Source organism: Geospiza fortis, unplaced genomic scaffold (assembly GCF_000277835.1).
Source record: "Geospiza fortis unplaced genomic scaffold, GeoFor_1.0 scaffold172, whole genome shotgun sequence".
Classification (NCBI taxonomy): domain Eukaryota; kingdom Metazoa; phylum Chordata; class Aves; order Passeriformes; family Thraupidae; genus Geospiza; species Geospiza fortis.
In genome coordinates this window covers 5,719,170-5,741,375 of record NW_005054309.1, presented here as the reverse complement: position 1 = coordinate 5,741,375, position 22,206 = coordinate 5,719,170, and positions in this window count along the sequence as shown.

Genomic DNA, 22,206 nt, shown 5'->3' with positions numbered 1-22,206 from the left:
ACTTTCTGCTGTGCTAGCCTTGCTCCAAATTACAGTCTTAACCACATATATTATTAGTTACATGTCCATGGCAATCAGCTCCTGTCCTCAACAAAAGGCTTCTGCTCCCCTATTAACAATACTTCATCGCTGCATAGATAGATACAGAATGACAAAGGCATATGAAATAATGAACAATTCAATGAAAGCCCCTTGGATTTTCCTATTCTGTCCATAGTACAGGACGAGAATGAGGAGACATTTCATGAAATTAGAAAGGCTGCAAAGGCTGATACAGATTAAAGGGAAGACTTTTCCTCTTTAAACATGGTTTATAACCAATCTGTGAAATTAACTGCAGCCTACTCAGAGCAGGGGAAGAACAAGATCATATTTTCCACATCCTTTTTTTTAGTGTGGAATCTAGTGACATTCATATCATCAAAGCTCGTTTTGAAATAAAGTAGCAAGGAAATATTTTAGTTAAAAGAAAATATGAAACAGGAGGAATTGGTCTGCACAAGGCCATTGTGGGAACTTTCAGTTTTCTGGCTGGATTAACAATGTGTTTGAGAGAAGGAGGCTCAGAATAAGATGCTTGAAAGACATTCCCCGGGAGGGAAGGGAGAGATGCAGATCCAACAAGCCAAAGCCCTTTTCAGATGTCTAGGTAGGCTCTGGAGTAGGAGGGGCAGCTCTGTGTGTCCCACAGTGGGAAGGGTGGCTGGGGCAAGGCAGAATTGCCCTGCTGAGCTGAGGCACAGGGTGAGGGTCAGGAACAGGCACAAGGGACACTGAGCTGAGGCACAGGGTGAGGGTCAGGAACAGGGGACACTGAGCTGGCACTGCCTGCCAAGAGAGGCAGAGAAGGCAGAGTGCTGAGCCTATTAGCCAGGCAGCCCTGGCCAGAAGGAGCCCAAGCCCTGCTCTGCTCTTTGGGCTGCAATTTGCCAGACAAACCCATCAGTGCCACCTTTATCACTCAGGAATCTGCGCTGTGCTACACAAAGCCCAGCACGTCTAATTAAGAAAATTAAAGGTTTCTTCCACCACTGGGACAAGCAGCTGTCCTGGCTGGTCTCTTTGGGCAGAGGGACAATACAAACATTATGCTGGACTTCCCCACCAGCTCCTTTTTGTAAGATGGAAATCTCATGATGTATTACTCAAAGATTCAAAAGCTCATTGCAGTGGCTTAATATCCACTGGCAAAATTAAAAGTGATAAGGGATGTTAATCTTCATGCTCCAGGGTATAAACTAATTACCATCTGGAGTCACAGGAGGAAGCTTTCCTCTATATACTGATACAGCCTTTTACTGTTGCCTGGGAAAATGATGAGTTTGGAAGAGGTTGGTCCTCTCTCCGATGCATTGACCTTTGTCAAAGCCTGGATTCTCAGCTAGTGGATCAATGGCCTATTTTGGGATGACATTCCTGTGTTGATATATCACCTTCCATTGAAATTCATCCATTTGATTTAACATCCATTAGCAAGGTAATGCCCCAGAGCCTTGTATTTGTCAAATTGTTTGTTTACCCTTTTTATTCCGGAGATTAGTGCAATCTTACATGCAAAGTGCAAGTGAACACATTCATGGCTCTGTAACTCTGGTCTGAAAGGTTCTCCCGGTGCCTTTTGGAGGCAGCAGCAGTGGTGACACTGGTACAGACCTAAGCCTTTTATCAATGAGCACTGTGGCAGGTCTATTTGTTTGAGCCCTTGCTGACACCCACACTCTCTGTAATTCAGTCTGACAGATTGAGGCCATGTTCCAAATCTCACAAAAGAAGCAGAGGCGGGTATTGATTTTTCTGTTATTGTTGGCGATTTGCTGCCTCATTCCTTTAACAAATCTTAAAAAAAAATTTAAAAAAATACATCTGCATATAGTAAACAGGAAGGTCACAGCTGCTGGTTGCAGAGCACACAGTGCTGTTTCCCCTGGTCCTTCTCTTCTTTTTCTCTGATTCAATGGGCATGTTCCACAGCCCTTGAGCAACAACAGTGGATAAATATGAAAAAATGGCCGTGGTGCTTCTTACAACCCAGAGGGACTCAGGCGAAGCATCTTTCACACTGTGACTTTGAGTAACCCCAAATCAGAGTAACCTCTGCTGCTGCAGTTTTTCCTGCACTGACCCTGGTGTGGAGAGAGCCTTCAGGTTCAGATGGGAACCAGGCCCCTCAGCACACTGGGCTCAGGCTTAACTCTAACTCACCCCAGGTATCATTTGTGATGCCCACACCCAGTGCAGATCCTACACAGATGTGCTGAGCACTGCTGGCCACATCCCCTCACTGCTCCAGGCACCAAGAGGACAGCTCTGGGCAGCTGCTGTGTTTGCTTGGCAAGCTGCACATCTTGTAGCACCTTAGACCTGATGTACAAAGATGCTGAGGTACCAATCTCCCACCAAAACCAACAGAACTCAAACACCCCAAGCCCTTCCCTAATCTATTCTATTGGTTCCCGTGCTTCTGGGAGCTTTCTAATCTCCAAGCATACTAAAGTAAACAAAAAGATAAATCTTTCTGGGTCTGTTGCTTCTATTATACATCATCCTGAAACGTTCAGGATTTCCCTTTTTACAGCTAATTTAGGACAGAAGTTGTGCAGATTCAGGTTTGAACTCCTGGACAGAGTGTGCTTCCAGGTGTGGAAATCAGCCACTTGTAGTAATTCTCAGTAATTTATTATCAGTGTCTCCAGATTTCTCTTAGAAGATGCTGAACGCTGCTTTGTGTTTAGCACTGTGTTTAAAAACCCAAACAAATAAAACAACAGACAGTTTTAGTTGCTCAAGTTTAAGTGGTTTGGTTTCTTGGGGAAGTGGGATGACGTGGAAAGGCTGGACTGCTCCCACATATCCTCAGTGGAGCAATGGATACCAAACACTGAACACTTTAATGGTATGTTGATGCCTCTAACATAATTACAAAATATATCAGAGATTTTTTTAGCAGCCTTTCAGACTTTAGGAGAGAGCAGTAATATCTTGGTGCTGTGAGCAGAGCCATTTTCACTATCACAGGGCTTTGACAACCAGCTTCCTACGCAGTTTGTCATGCTGAATGTCACTAATTCCATCTGAATACTGATACTGCTCACGACTTTTTGTTATGCTGCATGTAAAGATTTTATGTATGCAATTCAGAAAAGGCATTGATAAATGGACATAAATCTTTGGAGAGGCTACTGAAAAAACTCATTTAATATCACACTGATGTCTGTGCTGTGTTAGGCTTCAAAAATATTTTCTACCCTTTTTATGAGCTCAGTGAGATTGCAGTGATTGTTCTTAAAGACGATGGAAAAACACAGTAAACTCCTGGGAACACTGACATAAATCTGGAGTAACTCTGTTGCTTCTGATGGAGCTACCTGTGCATTACTGGGAGTGTTATTCAGCCTGGGGATTGTGTCATACCCGCACTTACCAGTAAGAAGAAATATAGCTACTTAGTTTATTGCATGTGTTTGCACTTTTCTCTTTGAAATCCTTGGCTTACTTGCCAAAACAAGTATTTTCCCTTCTCCATGGGAAGAGCTGTGCATGCTTTCTTCTGGCACTGCCTCTCAAGGAGCATTTCAGAGGATGAGAAAGGAGCCAGCAAAGGGGAACTTGCTCCTTCATGGCTCATTGGTCAGACAGAGGGAAGCTGGACTACCAAAATCAGCAGAAATCCTTATTTCTCTCGCTCCTATTAATGCTGGCTTGCACTTCTTGCAGGGCAGCCTTGCTCCCATCAGCTGGCTCTGTGGAGAGCAGGAGGGCAGGTCCCTCAATGGCCATTCTGCCCCTCAGGGCAGCCACAGGCTGGGCAAACATCTGCTCCAGCCAGCAAACACTGGTTTGCTTTCACCACTTACACCCATACCTCTCCTACTGCCTTTTTAAAGCTTTACGTTATTATTTTTTACATTTAAAAATAAATGTGATGCTTTCAAGGAGATAAATCTCTGCTCCCAGGCAGGACTGACTCCTCTTTGAAAGGAATGAGGTTTGCTTGCTGCAGAGCCGCTGCATCTCTGTTTAGGGCACCCTGGCCTGGAGGGGTAACAGTGGTGAGGGCACTGCACTTTGCACCTAAAGGATGCTGGCACATGGATAAATGCAGCTTATTAACACTCCTGCAGGCCCAGGAAAGGGAGGGTGGCACTCTGCACTGCCTCCATTAGGGCTGTGCCAAGAGGTCACTGCAGAGGCTGGAGGGAGCAGGATCACACCAGGCTGGAGGAACAAGCAGATGGTGCCAGCACCAATGCCTTCAGCAAATATCAAAGCAGAGAGAGATGGGAGTGAAAATGAAGGCACAGAGAGGTGAAGTGATTGACCCAAGGTCAAAGCAAAGCTGTTTGCCAGAGCTGGAAGAACAGCTCTCCTGAGTCCCCCCATGGAGCTCTGCTGATACCCTGAGCAACTTTGCCATAAGTGAAAGAAATGCCTAATTTGACAGTATTATATGGTGTACAACTGTAATGGTGAACTTGTCATGGCAAATTTCTTGGTCTTATATGGGATATTACTTCTTCACAATGCTCACATTATCCAGTAGGAATGCCTTACAAATGTTATTCATGATACACCTCAGGAGCATGATAAATAAAACATAAATGGAATAAACCCCTAGGAACATTAATGGAGAAGGCTGTGGGACTTCAGCTACCCTAGGAACTTTTCCATTTTTCTCACAGAAATTGTTTCCACAAGTATTTTGATTTAAATTGGGCTGAAAGGGAGGAAGGAAGAAAGTTTAATCAGAGGGTTGTCAACAAATTACTCAAGAGTGGTGGGCAGCATCACTACTCACAGTTTCATACAATATGAGTCTTTCCTACAGATAAATTGTTCCAGGGCTATCTGGAGAAGGGGGAAGGGAGATTTAAAAAAAGACTGTTAACAGGTACAATATTAAATTTTTAACTTTGTATTGAAAAAAAAGAAGTTGCTAAGAATTTTTTCTTCGCTGGCATAAAAACCTTAAATTGGTACAAACCGGGATCCAATGTAACATTTACACCTAATTATCACACAATTTTCCTCATTGTTGGGAGCTTATTAGAAAAATGTTAGAAAAAGTTGTGCTAACTGGAAGAAGGAAAACCATGGAAACACTTTCTGCTGTAATAGATACAATTGCTGATAAAATAGACACAATCACCTATCAATTAAGCAGTTGAAGAGCTGTCAGCTTTGCCTTTTGACTTCTCTATCCAAGATCTCATATTTCAGCAAGAAGACCCATCCAGGGATGAAAAAATAACAGTGTTCAGCTTGGTGCAGTGCAAATTTTTCAATCTAAAGAGAGTTTTCTTCCCCAGATTAATTCTTGTGAAGACACAGGAAGAGGTGCAGGATGTCAGAGAGAGGTAACATAAATCCAGAAAGTTCTTTCTGCACACCTTTGCTTTCTCCCTCCCACACTGCCCTGACAACAGCATAATTTACAAAGGGAGATGAGCCAGGTGATGGCAGGGGCTTGGCAGCTCGGTGAAAGGGATTTTAGGGTAAGTTTTGGTAAACAAGTGATTTTCAACAGCATTTCTGCACTCAGGGTTGCATTGCTGACAAGCAGATGCCCCCAGGAACCTGGAGGAGTTTGGAAGCAGAAGGTGGCAGAAAGATTCATGCTTTAAACAGGCATGGACTTCTTTATACTATGATATAACTATGATTGCACAGGTTCTCTTAATCAAAATAAGGTTTGTTTGTTCTTTTAAATAAAACACTAATTCAAGTTCGATTGTAAATACCTGCAATTCCACAAGTGGCAGAAGAGATGGAGAAAGTTGGCCCAGAATACAAAAAACATTGTAACTAGAAGCAAATTAAGAAGTGCTTATAAATTGATAGTGTTAAAGTCTGGGGAGCAGTAAATGAGGAACACTCCATTCAGTTATAGAAAGACTTAGATCATTTAGAAGCTAATAGCAAAGACAGTTCAAAGCTGACAAACACAGAATAATGAGGACTTTTAAATATCTAATACTCTCTGTGAATCTTAAAATGCACAGATTAAAAAGGTAGGGAGCTCCAAAGAGACAATCTAAGGGTTGTTTTGTGGTTTCTTTCTGTTCTGGAAATGAAGAACAAAATGGAAGGTATTTCTTGGGAACAAGTACGTTAAGTAAGTGCCCTTACACTGGGGAGAAGTTTAGCCCAAACAGTTAAATTGTTTAGCAGGTAGCATAAAATCTAAGGAGAACAGCAAGGATAATTTAGAATAAAATTACTTGAAATCATCAGAAGCAGGCATCCTGGTTAGTTAGGTATTCTTTAAAATTGTAATAAACATCTGAATTCCTTTGCAGATATGGCCCTCAAGCAATTAGAAGTCACACTTAATACAGAAGTCAACATATTAAGGAGTTCATTTTCTTAAATCATCCTCTACAGTGAGACCAAGGCTTCTGAGTTGCTTTAGTGTTTGGAAAACACCACTTTGTGCCCCAAACCCAGTCCACAAAAATCACACCCTCCAGTTCATTCTGCCAGACCACATTTCAAATTTAAACACACTCCATGTGAATGTTCAGAGAGTAACTTTCAAAGCCTACAAGATCCTATTGCTCATAACAGAAACAAGCAGATCTTGCATAACTTGGCAGGTGTTTAATTAGGTGTTCTCATGTTTTCCTTTTTTCCTAAAATCGTGTTTCTTCCCAAATGAGACAGCTGACACGTAGCTCCCAGCAGATCCTGGCTCTTACATGGCTTTTCCAAAAACATAAAGACCAGAGTCTCTTTCTCCACAGTGGAGCTATTTCACAAAAGTAAAAAGTACCATTTTCACAGGGTCTTCTGCTCTGTGAAATCATACTCTGGAGCTGACTCACCCCTCTCCAAGCTGACCAGCCTACCCCTACAGCACAGAGAGGAGTTCAGTGACATCTCTGAACAGCTCCAGTGCTTCACTAAAGCACCAAACTGGTTCCACTCTCACAGCCCTCCCTGGCCCCTGAGCTGCAGAAAACACAGCAGCTCCACGCAAACAAAATAGTGGCTGGTTACCATGTATTAAATAACGTTGATGAAAACTTTACTGAGCTCCTGCAGCACAGCATACAAACTTGGCCAACAAACATCATTAAGCTTTGCTTAATAATCTTGTAGCATTTGGCAAATATACTGTTCAATAAGTGCCTTATGAATTTAATAATTTAATTTTAAGCCTTCCTTTGAGATATGCAGTTCTAAGGGTGAGCATGTGTTTTATTATACGAAATGAAAAAACCCAATCAAACAGAGTAAGTGATTAAAAGACACCAGAAGCTTTAAATAAAAAGGAGGAAAAAAAACAAAAGAAAAAAAGTCAAGCAGACCTAATGGTGCTGAAATTTGCCTGGATATGAAGTTTTCAGCCATTGTGTGAGATAGATGGTGTCAGGATGTTATCTGCAGGTATTTAATGGCTAGTATGTCTGTGTTGCTATGTCATACATGCATGAGATGCATCAATATCAATGCAATCAATCAATCCATAAGATATAGGGCAATTTTTGAAGGACTTCGCACTCCTAGAAATTGTCTTGCAGATACTGAAAGGAAAATAATAAAAAACTGCACTGAAGTTGTGAAGGGAACTATCTCCCATCAGCTGGTCAGCTTGTTTTCATTGTGTAGATGAGAAAACGTGAACTGGAAGAAGGGTAATTAAGTAAAGCCTCTTGTATTCAGGACAAATTGATGAAAAATAGATGCAGTAATAGATGCAAATAATGGCTGACCAAGTTGTAGTATGGTAGATTAAAAAGAAGAGGAAACTAACCTGTAATTATCAGAAGCACAAAATGTAATTCCTATAAAGTTTCAAAATTCACAAAAGGAATGAAATAAAGGCACAGAGTAACATTCAATTCACAAGTGAGTCATTGGAGAACAGATTAAAAGTTAAAGCTAAGTATTGAAACTGAGAGAAAGAATAAGTAGATTTTTATAGTTGTGTTCAAGAAGGGAGAGTTAAATGAAAAATGCAAGATTAAATAGGCCAAGTATGTAACTGCTGCTGTAACATCACATTCAGAAACCCCAGTGAATTAAATAGCTACAAACTGAGATCCCAGGCTGCAGGTGTGTTGTATCATGTTCTCAGTTTCTACACCTGGCCCTGACACCACTCATTAATCTCTAATGAGCCATCTTCTCTCGCCAAACACAAGGACATGGACAGCTCAGAGCACCCTAAATGCTTTGTCCATCTTTTTGCCATTGAAATGCAGCCCCTTCCCAGAAATTATGACAATGCAATGCAAGGATCATGCTAAGATGGAGGAGCTTGCCAGGAAATCAACATATTTTCCATAAGGAAAACTCAAGGATAAAAGTCTCATTTATATTTTTAAATGGGAAAAGCTGATTTTTTTTCTTTTTTTTTTTTCACCAGGATACTGAAGCTGTTTTGAATCTTTTCAACATTTAGGTATAATCCAAAATCTTTTAAACCAGTTTTGCTCTAACACAGACAGAAATGAAAATTGAGGCAAAGATATCAACTGATGGCCCAGACTGCCCCAGTCAGCAGACCCCCTAAGCCAGGATCTGCACCTCACCACATGAAAAATATTATTTGTTAAGAAACATCCACACAAAGGACTTTCACTTGCAATATCTTGTCCAGGTAACCCACCCCTGGCAGCCTTACAATACTTCAATTTATAAGGCTCAGAAAGCTGAAGGAATGCCTTTTGAATATCCCTGAACTGGTGTTGGTCTGTGTGAAATCAATAGGCAGCATTCATTTAGCTGGAGGTTGAATCCACGCCAATTGCGACTGAACTAGAAGGTCAAATAAACACAGATATTTCAAGATTAAGGTTTGGGAAAATTAATTGACCTTTCATACTCTTGTCTAAAATTACATCTTTAGTTCTGGGGCCAAATAAGGGGAGCTGGTTCTGCACAGTGACTAAATCACGTTGCTGGCACGAGAAGTCACTGCCCATAGCTTTAATTTAAAGAATGATGCCATCAATGACTGAGCACAGACACAAACAGCCTCTGTGGTTCCCCCACAGTCATTCATGTTTTCCAGCCAGTCCAATGGGTTTTGGAAGAGAGAGAGGGGCAGGTGTCATGTCCTGTGTTGGACAAATAACTAAATAAGTGACTGTCATTGGCAAAGCTCTGACTGCTGCTGCATTTTCATTTGGCATTGGTACATGCATATGACAGAGGCAGTCCTTGCCCACAAGGAATAACAAGGAATGGGGATGAAAATGCAAAAATATCTTGGCCCTCATCCTTGGCCTTGGTCAAACATACCCATGGAAACCACATCTGGTCTTCTGGTCTCACATGTGCACCTCCCTCTCGTCACAGACAAGAAAAAGATGAGCTCTCTCTTCAAAGAGAAATCAGCCCCGATTACAATAACTCAAAATTCCTCAGTGAAGAGGAGCTTTCTGAAGCTGGGCCAGGCATGGAGGACAAAAGAAAAACAGCATACACAGTAACTGTTTCACAACATTTCTTCAAAGTTTCTCCAAATGATCCAATTTTTCTGCTATTTATCTGTGCAAGAAGGAAAATACAGCTCACCGAAGCAGATTATAGTGTTGCTGCAGGATTAAGACTTTAAGCAAGTCTTGTCATCTTTTATTAGGCATAACCTAAGAACACACTGGTAAGGCATAAACTGCATCATTGCTAGGTAACGTGAGATTTTTCAATTATTATTATTCCAGTCATCATCGTGCTAGAACATGTAGAGATTTAAAAGGCAAATACCATAATTATACCCACAGGAGAAGCATGTGTAGGGGTGTCCTTACTGGATTCATAAGTAGGCATTCTTGGCAGGTCTGGTTTCTATATGAAATATTTTTTTAAAGAAAATGCAGCAATAATTCAGACTTCCATTACCACTTCCTTCTTGTAAATATGCAAACCAATACATTAAGTATAGGTGGTCTTATCCCATCTCATTTATTTTAGAAATCCTAACAAGGCTACAGTTTGATAGTAATCATACTGACATTCAGAGTCTGAGTGGTGAAGGAAGAAAGTAATTTTTCCTACAATTAATCAAGTATCACTTGTTGCAATTCAATGGCTCTATTTGAATGAAATTCAGGTCAAGAAGCTGTGGGAAATCAATGAAACTTTGTTTCAATGAATTCCTGAGATTTTGGATAAGGTTGCATTTGTGCAGAGTTTAGCCCAACGCTGCCAAAGGGACAGGTTGTGTCCAAGACACAAAAGCAGGTAAATAATTTCTCCTCATCTTCCATGACCAGCAATTCTGCCCAAAGCCTGATCCCAACACTTGGATACTTCTAAAAAAGAGAACTATACCTCTTCCAGTTTGTGGTGATGCCAGTCAAACAAATGCCAGTAGTTCTGGCCAAACCTAATGCTGCCCCTGCTTTTCCCTGCTATTTGTAGATAGTTTCAGTCAATATAACACATTTTCCCCCCCTTTAATCCATCTCTCGGTTGACCTCTGAGTGACCCCAAATTTAACCATTTAACATTTCAAGCAGCACAACTGCCCAGACCAACTTCTGCTGAAGTACCAAGTGGAAAGGTTTAAAACACTCCAGCACTCAAAAAGATCCCTACAGTAGAAATCCTGCTCCTTGTCTGTGAACATTACATATATGATATGTCAATGAGAACCCTAAAAATAAATTAACTTGAATTTTGAAGGCCTTTGAAGTGGCCCTGCAGGCCAGCTCAGCACCCCCAGTACAGTTTGTTATCTGAGAGTTAACAAACAGCAGGAGCTGCACAGCCTGGAATGGTCACAGAGTCTGGAGCTGTTCTGCTACAACAGGAGGGGAATCAGGAATAATTACAGGCTGAATGAGTTGCATAGTACAGTGTGCATCCTCAGCAGTACATTGTGTCCTGATTACCAGCACAGAAGCTAGAGCTGCACTGATATTATGGTTTTAAATTCAGCTGTCTTTTTTTTTTTTTCCCTAAGAGACTGAATGCAAGAGGCAGGAACAACCAATTCCAGAGATGGAACAGAACAAAAACTGGTCAGGGGCTCAGAAAGAATAGTATTGTCTTCTGGCTGGCAGTCTGACAACCACAGATTTCTGTGTAGTTCTGTGTCTAATAAATAGGTGGAAAGGCCTTTGAACAGGCTGGATGCCTCTCCTAAGCTCTTCATTAAAAGCTTTAAATTTCAGGACACCACACTCCTCTCCTTTCCAAGGGGTCAGGAAACCTATTTTCAGTGACTGCTGCCCATGGGATAAATAATGCCAGGTCCTGGCAAAAAGAGAAAGGACAAAAAGAAAGAAACAGCTGCTCAGTCTGATGCTCAGAGGCTGCAAGGGGATGGATTTTAAAATGAATGTATAACCTGCCATGTGCTAAAATGTCTAAATAGGTTTTGGGTTCAGTTCCAGACCTTCAAAAGGAATGTTTTCAATCATGTCTTCACAGGGGTTTGAAACTTCCTATTAGCCTACTTCCAAAATGATTTTTCTATTCTCACCTTCTAGAGAGGCTTGTCTCTTGCTGAACATCCTCTCTTCTGGAGCTATCCCCACCATCTGGACAGTTTGTCACAGCCATTTTTATTTGGTTTTCATGCAGTTTCTCACTGTATTGCACTGCAAATGGATTAAAGTAATTTACCTCCTTCTTATGTTAACAAACAATTTTTAGTAAAGTCATGGCTTCCTTCAAAGACAATTTTCCTTTTCATATCTTGCTGTATGTCAGATGCCCAAAGAGCCTTTTCCAGATTTCATTATTTAATCACTTCTGATGGGAAAATCAAAGGCATACAGGACTGATAAAGCTGAATTTTCCTCAGAAGCAACATCAAAATATCCCACCATAGGTTTGGCACAGACATGCAGGTATATCTGAGTATTCAGATCCAGGTGTGTGCATATATACAGATGTACACACACTTGTGATCACCTTGAATTTATGCTCCCCAGAGTAATTCTTCTGAATGTATGTGTTGTGTATGGTATTCAGATTGATGTATACAGCACAGAATTTTAATTTTCATTCTGAATTAATTAAGAATTAATGACTACTTAGAGTGCTAGTCATGTCTTAAAATGCTATTTTTCTCAAAGGAAGGCAGTGGCAGAATAAGTCAACTCTGAATAGTACAATTAGATGCAGCTTCATGAAAAGCATGAAGAGTTCAGCATATTAAAGCATATTATTTTACTGAGCATGTTATATGCAGCGAATGAACCTTTTGTACGTCTGCAAACCATTTAAAATTAATTTATTTTTCATTCTGTCGTACATATTGTATTAGAACTTCAGCTAACCAAGTACCCTTCATGTCTTCAGTCATTAAAATTAATATATTACCATAGTCTGAAGTAGGGCTGGAGCTAGAGTTAAAACAGTTTCCAGTATTGCGCAGCAGAAATGTTCTGAAGGGATGCAGAACCCTGTGGTCATCATTTCTCCAATGTACTACCAAGTGTTACACCATTCCCCCCTCTCCACGGGAGGCTAATCAGCAATGAGGAGGCAGTAAGGAATTTTAAAAGAAGCCTGGTTCAGCAACATTTCTGCTGTACAGGACTCCCTGTGGGTGTGTTTCTTGGGCTGGCAGTTGGAGAGTGTGAAAAGAAACTTTCAGCTACAAGAGATATTTGCACCTGGGAACGAGCCCCTGAGGCAATCCATCTTCCTTGGCTGGAGGTGAGGATAAACTCAAGTGGGATCCCAGAACCACGTTACTCCCCCTGCAATCTCCACCGAGGATTATTAAGCACTGACAGTGTGCTTGTCACCCAGGGTTAAGCGCATCCCACGGAGAGGAATTACACAGGCCCATATGCCAGGTTGCCAGAGCCAAGAAAATACTTTTCAGGCAAATATTTTATTCACAAAAAAAGGACTTATTTCTCAGCTGAAATGATTTGCAAATGCAGATCAAATTCACTGAATTGCCTCAGTGGTTTAGTAAAAGAAAGGAAAACAAGATTCTAAAAAAAAAAAAGTATATTTTAGCCAGGTAGTGTGAAACAACAAATCTCATCTTTCTGTTTTGTGCCAGCATTATTTCTTTTGTATAAGATATTCCAAGATCTCCATAAGCAGAAGCCTTTCCTCCCTACATTTTGGGTCAAAGCTTAATTTCACACAAAATTATTTTCCAAGGTTTGTGGGTAAAGAAGTCATCTTTATTGGAAAAGGCAGTTGCTGCTATAGTTAGAATACCCCAATGTTTTGGGACCTGATCGTAATTTAGGTAAGTGTAAAAAAATATTTGTTCAAGTGAAAACTGCAAGGCTAGGCCAGTTTTTACGAACTGTGAAACCAAGGTGCTAAAACATGAGCTGTGTGTCTTAGGCAGACAAGAACATGAGGAGAGAAGCAGAAAATGAAAGAACATCCACTGAGATCCTGCAAGAAACAATATCACTGCTTTGCAAAAAGCCTCCAAAATTCCCAAGCCAGCAAGACAATTCCCATCTTAAAAATTAGGAATGTTCTTACCCATATTGAGGCTTAAATTTGCTAAGGCTAGGGATGGGATTTGGGCTAATTTAATCTAAGACAATGGGAATACAGAAACTGTGCATAGAAAACAAGGGCAGCAAGAGACAATCATAATAACAGAGTTCAAAACCCTCCAGGAGATGAACAGATGATGCCAGTCATCAGTGGAACAAAGGAAAAAAAGGAGATGAAATTTGAGGGAAAGAAGCATTTTTACAGCTCCAGCTAAATAAAATCTCTAACTCTCCTACAGCGTGTTAATGTTTATTGAGCAACAGAAATACAAAGAAAAATGAGACAGCGAGGTTACAGCCACCCACAGCTGTCCTCGGGTTGTGCTTGTAGGGATAAAAGATGAAGTGGTTTAATACCTTCTAATAAGATTGAGTCATTCCACCTCCTCTCATCTGTGGCCTTTGCATCAGCACAGTGGCAATGTCCTCACCTCAAGGATACCCACGCTGCCACAACTTTCCATTGTGGGAGCAGAACACTCGGGAGGGAGGGAAATCGAATATTCCTGCATCAGACAGGCAGTGTGTCTGCACTTCTGAAAAGGATTGTGTGAGGTGGGAGCCTGGAGAGCATAGGACCAAGTCTGCAAAGGAGAAGAGCCCTCCCCACCCTTACAAACCCACTCACACCCAGGACTGGGGCCCTGGTTGGAGACACAGTCTGGAACACAGGCTTGGACATGAGTGGGGATGCAGCCACAAGCAGGAGACAAAGGAGAATCTGCTACAAAAGCAGAATTTATGATAGTCACTTCCTCTATCAATCAGATCCCCAGAACCACTTTTTTTACCACACCACTTCTTCCATGTCAATCCTGGGGCTTGAAGACAGCAAGAAAGGTACCTGCAGGTCCCATTTTAATTCATGCTCAGAAAGCCCAGAAACACCAAAGATATCACTTTGTTTTCATTTATTTCATGTATGATGTTTTCATTCCATCCTGCTGTGCATGGGAACACAAATTTTGTCCTTCTCTGATACATCCCCATTCCTCAAGTTATTCCCCCCCAGTTATTAAGTGAAAAGGGGGGAAATCATTTGCAGGAAGAGCAATTAGTCAGTGCTTTTCTTAGGTATCCTCACTTGGAAAAACCTCTCAGCCTTTTCCCTCCCACCTCTCCTGAGGCTGAGCTCTGACAATAGCACTGCTTGTTTCCTTGTACTCTTAACCAGAATATGGGACATCACACAGCACTTGCATGATTCATGAGGAATACAACACACATCTTCACTTTTATGAGCAGCAGTATATTGTTGTCATTTTACACATGCAAAACTGAGATGCAAGGGGATTAAAAGGGAAAAAAAATTCCCTTTGTTCCTTGCATTTTTAGGATAATTACTTTGCACACAAACAAAATTATGACAGGGCCTTAGTGATGGAGCTTTTTGGTGCCTGGTGGCAGAAGGTTCAGCAGCTGGATGGCATCCCATCCCTCAGTGGGGCTGTTCCTGCAGCAGGGAGGGCAGGCTCAACACCAGAGTCATGAGGGACCAACCTCCATGGGGCCTGAGTGCACACAGGAGCACATTCTCTGGCACATTCTCTGGTTGGACACTGGGAAAGCATCTCCAGATGTTCCCCATGGCCTACACTCAGCATGAAGGATGCGTGTGAATGAGGGGTTTGGTGCTCCCAAAGCAGGCAGCCCCTCCTTCCATGGGGAAGACAGGTCAAGCTGTGGGGTCTTTGCATTCTGTCACTTTATTACTATCAGGAGATGTTATCAGCTACCAAGGCAGCAAACCCTGTCCCTCCCTTACAGGTGATAGCATTGGAGTGAATGGCTCCTAAATCTCTGCTGTTTGAAATCTTGAGTGAAAGTCCTGCTTTCAGCCCAAATGATTAAAACCCGGTGTGATTAAAAAGAATAAAAGCCATAAGCAGCTACAGCCAGCCTCTCTGATGGAAAGCCAGTAAATTTTGAAAGATGCATGCTCCAGTTTGGGTCCTAAAACAAAGAACAGCACAAAGTTTGTGATTTAAAAGGATCTATGTTTGCCTCTAAGCAGGCACCTTATTCAAATTCTCGCTCCCCAGCCCTACTCTCTGATAAGTGGCATTGGCAGCTCCTCTGAAAACACACCCAGAAAAAGAGCTAGAAGCAGCAATGTAAGCATGAAGATTTATTACCAGATTTTGACTTGAACTGAACTTGTCATTTTTGTCCATGACAGACAGGATAATCTTCTGAGAACGGTAGAAGGAAGCACAGATCTGAAGTAGGGAGGGATGCTTGGTAACATGTTTGCTTTTCCTTCCTCTCCTTTCTCCCTCCTCTCACCCATGATGACATGCACCCAGAGAAGACCACAGCTCTCCAGACACACAAACCCTGGCATCAGAAGAACTCCCTTGTCTTCAGCACAGAGAGAGTTAGCTGAAGTGTCTGAACTGAATGAACATGAATACAATCTTTTATAGCACATAAAGAAACATCTTAGCAATACCAGCAACTGTCTGATGAAAATTCACTCTAAGCATCAGCATTCATCAGCATAAAATAAATTTTTAAAAGGAAGAAGAGAAGAAAATGAGACCAAATATTTATGAATTTAAGTGTATCTGCATTCAATTCAATTGGTTTCAGAAACATGATTATTAATAGACCAACAAAAGCCCCAAGTGAAAAAAATCTCACTACATATGTCCAGAAAAAGGTATAGTCCCTCTAGATTCACTTAACCTGGAATGTAATACAATTCTTACTGGGACAGATGGCCAAGTGATGTCAATTTTGGATTACTTTCTTTCCTGAAATAGAATCTTATCTATATATGCAAGTGTGTTTTCCCTTCACTTGGCCACTCTCCCCACTTCACAACAGGTTTTACAGGATTAATGATTGAAAATTCTTTTGGAATCCTATTACTCTGCAAAAACCTTGGCCTCCATAGTTTCAGAAAGTAAATTTTAGTCATGAGGTGGGACACAAAAGCATGAGACCTCTAAGGGACTGAAACCAACTGAGTCCAACTTCACTGAGGGCTTTCAATTTACATAGCCCACAAGCCAGCTCTTTGTTTTGTATTTTTCTCCCAGTCTTGATTTCCTGTGCACTGCCTTCATGTTTTCCATCAGGGAAAATAAAATGCATCCCCAGACTTCAGTTTTGATAGTTTTGATCTAAAAAACCCAAGGTCAATGTCAATAATACCTCTATGTTTTAAGTGCAGTGGAAACAATTGTGGCAAAACATTCTCCAGCCAGGGCTGTGATCCAAACATGAACTGGGGCTAGGCTAACTCCAAACAGATGACAGGAAATAGTGACATGTAAATAACAATAATGGAACAGTGGTTTGTGCTGTCTGTGTTGAAAGAAATGTAAGCAACCAGTCCATTGTATTTTCGGAATTTTCCAAGTTTCAACCTAATGTTTTACTATCAAAGAATATTAACCATCTGTGATGTGAAAATTTTAATCAACTAATGTCCCATTATAAACTGTGTTTTTGAATATGATGTTTTTGATAATTTTAGCTGATCAATATATAGATTAACACAACAATCCTTTATTGCTAAATATATTTATATCGATATCGATAGTATGGGACTTTGAGTTTCCCTTTTATTTATCTATATTGCTTGATTGTCTAATTCTGTAAAACAACAAACATGAAGGAAAACTGTCATTAATTTGGAAAGTAATCTGGAATCCAATTCTTTCAGACAAATTTATTCCCCAAAATAACTCCCACAGCTTCAAATATTTAAGAACTTCAGTGCTATTTCATTCCCTGAGTGAGTTCATTTGAAGTCTTTCTTTTAAAGCAATGTATATTGGCATTGACTGCTCTGAAATTAGTTTAAGTAAGATCAGAAATAGACCTATTGCCTATAAAAGTCTTATCTGCTATAGATCAGTGGTTAGCTCATGGTTACTGGAAAATATTTCTCCCTCTCTCTTTAATCCTGCTCTAATTGGTTTTCTTACTCCTTCTTTAGAAAACAAACACAACACAGAAAAGCAAAAACAAGAAACAATTAAACTTCCCCACCCCTATAATTCTGCATCAGTGCAGATTTCAGATGCTGTGACCCAATTCCCTCAGGCCTTAGATCCAGGAGTAAGACAAGTCCTTCAACACAGGTCAAAGATCTATAAAACAGTGTTCTGGAAGGAGCTATAGCAATGGACTGTTCAAAGCCACCCAAGCTCCAGTGAAAATTTGAGGTAGATGAGAATCTGGCCCAGAATGAACAACAAATTATCTGTTAATTTCTTTTCAAATAAGAATTGCAACATCTCACAGGTTAAATCTGTTTAAATATGATTCATTCTACTTTTGCTAAAAAGCTATTTTCCATCACCTTGCTCCACGTGTTTCCAGTTCTGTGTGGGTCTCAGCAGTTAATGAAAAATACAAAATGCCTTTTTCTTTCCTTGGACTCAAGAAGCTGAAGATGTCCTTGGCTCAGAGCAGCCAGCCCTAGATTACCTGTTACCAGCATGTGGCTGGGACTCAAGTTTCATCTCTCTGCCTGAGCAGAGATGATGTGGATACGTGCATTACTTTAACTGTCTTCTTAGTCATCTTGGTGATTATTTTTTCAGATACACAATACCTGGAAATATGCTGTGTTTTCCTGATAATACATTAAAATAAATTTGCCTGTTAAAGTAGTGCTGAAGTTTCCATTCCAAGCTGATAGCGATCACACAATCTAGGCCAGAGTTTACATCTGGGGTAGACCAGCCGAGTGCTATTTAAATCTAAAAATATATGACAATTTATATCAGTTGAGAATCAGACCAGCTGTTTTTAATGGGGTTTCATTTAAAGCAATTAGAAAATGTAAAGTTGGAAATCCTATCATCTCGTTAGTTTTCCAAGGGCTATTATCTAGTCTGTATCACTTCTAGAGGAGTGGAGCTCTTCTCCAATTACTCATTCCTAATTCATATGCCAGGCTCTCCAAGCTTCTCCCTCCACGACTCCCCAGGACACAAAGAGAAGCTGCTGCATCACCTAGTGGCTAAAGCAAAGCCTTCAGAGGAGCAAGGACACTCCTGAGAAAAGGTTTCTTCCCCCAGTGCTTCTGCCTCTCTCTCATTCACTTTTATAATGCACAGAATTAAGTAAGTGTATGCAATATGTAGCTTTTTTTTTCCTTTTGGAGGGGGGTGCATTTTTTATTCAGAGTACTAATATTAATGAATATCTAAATATATGAAAATAGCTCCTCAGTGGGAACTACATTCCCTTACAAGGCAGAAAGCAGAAGTTACCACACAGAAAAGGAGTCAGGCAGGTCCTTCCCAGTTAAAGGTTTCACCTCCTGACCCCAGGCATGGCTTAAGCCACCAGAGCAGATGACAAATATTTCTCCTCTCAAGCCCAACACAAGTGCTACTTGTGTCTCACAGGCTATTCACCTAGTCCACAAAACTGGGGTGATTTCACTGCACATGAATTACCCTCAAATAAATCTCAGTCTCTGAATAAGAGGCTCTACAGAAAGGGTGTTCAGCATTATTCTGAATGCAGCTGAAGGACAGACTTTTTCCACTATCACAGTGGATTTGAGCAGATTGTTACAACATAGGTAGAAGGACAACTTGCCATACCATAACTCTGAGTACAATTATTAAAAAAGAAGCTGAATTACATGCTATTGTTGCTAGAGGAGTTGAATTCCATATCATCATTATTATTATTATTAGATATGGCTGAGAGTTTTTTCCTCAAAGTGATTTGCAATGAGAAAGGAAAACCAATTAAGCAAACCAAAAACCCAACAAAATCTGATTTTCTCAGACTGGAATTTGCCTTGGGAGGTACTTGCTGGTCACTTCTCCCTGTTTAGTACTTTGTGGAAGCTGTTAGAGTGGAGCATGCATTAGACCACATTGCAAAACCACCTAATCCTGCACTTGGATAGAGGCAAGAGACACCTGAACTACATTTTCCATAACATTTTCCCATAACACTGCACTGGATCTAAACAAAAGGTTGAGTATTTCTGTACTACAGCACTCTTCAGAACTCCCTGTTCATAAATTTCTTCAGTATTTATTTCCGTTCAAGACAGAAACATGGCAGAACATCAGAATTTGCTATGGGTAATGATTTCCAGTGTTGGCATAGCTCAAATAATATTTATATTTTACAGCACGGGTTTGCTCCCAGAATATTTTATGTTTCAGTACTCTCAGAAGGACAGGACAAGCATTAGAAATTTGCAGACAATTATGCTCTTTTGATATCTTAATTTTGATAGCAACCCAGAGCATTGTTACCAAATACAAAGTGAGGAACACTCCACCCATATAAAAAGTTACAAATTACCCAACACAGGTGGTTGGCTTGGTTTCTTGTCACTATTTTTCTCCCTCTAAGTGATAGGGAAAAGCAAAGAAAACTTCTAGGAATTTTGCATCCTAGAGGAAAATTAAATCCTTCCATAGACAGGCCACAGCATAAAATCTTTGGAGTACCAAGAACACTGCCAAGGAAAGTTTTATATCCTCACATGCAGGTTTTTAATACCTGTGGTATTTTCAAGCCTGACACCTGGGGCTCCATGACACACATCAGACTTTCACAGCATCCCAGGAAAGCTGCCTGCACAGTGAAGTCTTTGTCAGACACTTCCTCTGATTCATGCTCTCCACGACATGTGCTTATATCACTGTTACTCTGGTTAATAACCTGACCCTGAAAACTGGAAATATACCACAAATCACCTCCATGGAAGAGCTTATGTCTCAACTTCCTGACTGGATTCAAAGTTCAAATGATAAACTCATCAGTGGGTGTGCTGCTTTCTGTTACCAGTGGAGAGCCATTAATCTTCTAAAAAGAACTGCAATGACTTACTCCAGATGATAACTTTGTGATGGGGAAAGCAAGAAAAATTGTATGGCAATCATTGCTGACCCCTGCCATTAAAATGCCATTTAGCAACTCTGCAAACCAGGGCTTCAAACCCAGTGGGCAGCTGGCCAACAAGATCAAAGTCAGTGGGAGCTCTGCCCCAGTGAGTTAAGTATTACTAAGTGCCCAAATAAGGCGCTTATCCAGAATGCAAATATTTCTTCCTTATTCAGCATGTGGAATTCCCATTGATGTAAATGAAAGTACCATGTGTGCAGACAATGCAAACAAAATCTACAGCGTGGATCAAGGGAAGGAATTTTGCCTGCAGTGTTACGAAATCTTAATCATTCATCCAGCTCGAGAACCCCAGGCTGCAGCAAAAAAAAAAAAAAAAAGTTGCACATAGTCTGTGTGAGAATCACACATCCACCATCCCCAAACCTTCTGAACTGGAATAGGGCTGGTTTTCAATTGCCAAGCTGAAGAAGTGAAGAAACTTGATGGGTTTTTCATGGTGACAGAGAATGAGGTTTATCAAACAAAATAAGCTATTCCTTATTTGTGAATAAAAGTGTCAGGGTATTTTTAAATGACCCTAGCTTAGTTCTGTACCTCAGAAATGCAGGGTTTCTAATGCTAATGTGCAGGCACACTGACTTTAGCACCACATTTATAACTCTTTGAACAAGAATACAGTACCCGCCTCTGTGGCAGTCCTAGAGGACAAAAATGCATAATTTTGGTTCAGTTCCCTGATATGGAAATAGAAAACTTGCTCCCCCATGGCCGACTTTCAGAATTAGGCTTTATTTACAAGTAAATCAAAGCTTGGGTGGACTGAAAGACACATCATTCATAGACAATGATTTTGCTAGCAGACCTAATGGATCTGGACAAATGACAAACTGACTGAAATACATCTGTAACTAAATGGCTGAGATGTGAATCATTATCATTCATGGAGGTCAGACTACCCAGGCTTCTGCAGTGTTCTTCTGACTGTTAATAGTCTTGAAAATGTTTGCAAATGCCCCAAGTTGCATGTTGCTTTCTAGTTGTCATTCACCATTTGCTACTCCCTGTCAAAATGTTTCAGTCATTAAACCAGAGAGCAGAAAATATACCACATGCCCAATCACACATTGTGAATAATAAGAGTAGGCAATTTGTGAACAAACCCAGAATCAGAATAGAATTCATGAAAACAATTTAGCAGACATCTGAAAAACAGATCTCTTTCCAGACAACAGCAGTGATTTGCAGGTTTCTTCTTAATTAAAAAGGGAACAGTTAAATCCATCAAGCTTTGTGTTTTGAAAAGTGCTCTTATTATAATCCTAATATTTCATCTATAGTTCTGCTTTCAAAGTGGCTTTCAGGAGACTACTTCAATTTACCTGTTCTGTTTTGACAAAAATAACATTTATTAGGACTTCAAGTTGAAAATGCTTACCAAGAACATATGACAAAATACATTACAGGGGAATATTGACTAGCTCAGAAATAAGAATTCCATATCCAGGAAATGCAAAGAAAAAAGTTAAATATTACAAGAAATCCAAGTATGTAAAGATAACAAAGAGTTTGATGGGATCATCTTTAATTCTGCCCATCATAATTTTTAAAACACATCCTGAGAACTGACTGAAAACCTCACTGTTCAGTATGCACTATGCAAAGAGGCTTGGAAGTTTGATCTCTCTCAGAGCCTCTGCTCTTCTCTTACTGAACCAGCATGCAACCATTTTGTACCAAAGGTAGATGTGACAGTCCAGTCTGATTGCTCCTGAAGTCACACAACAGAGCTAAAAAGAACTATTTTTGGAAGCATTCCTTACACCAAGTCTGACTGTTTGCAAAAAGCCCATCCAAAAGCAAAGTAAATGCCTCTGAAGCACTGGTAAGTGGGATTGCTTTTGGGGTTATCAGCCACACAGCTCCTACA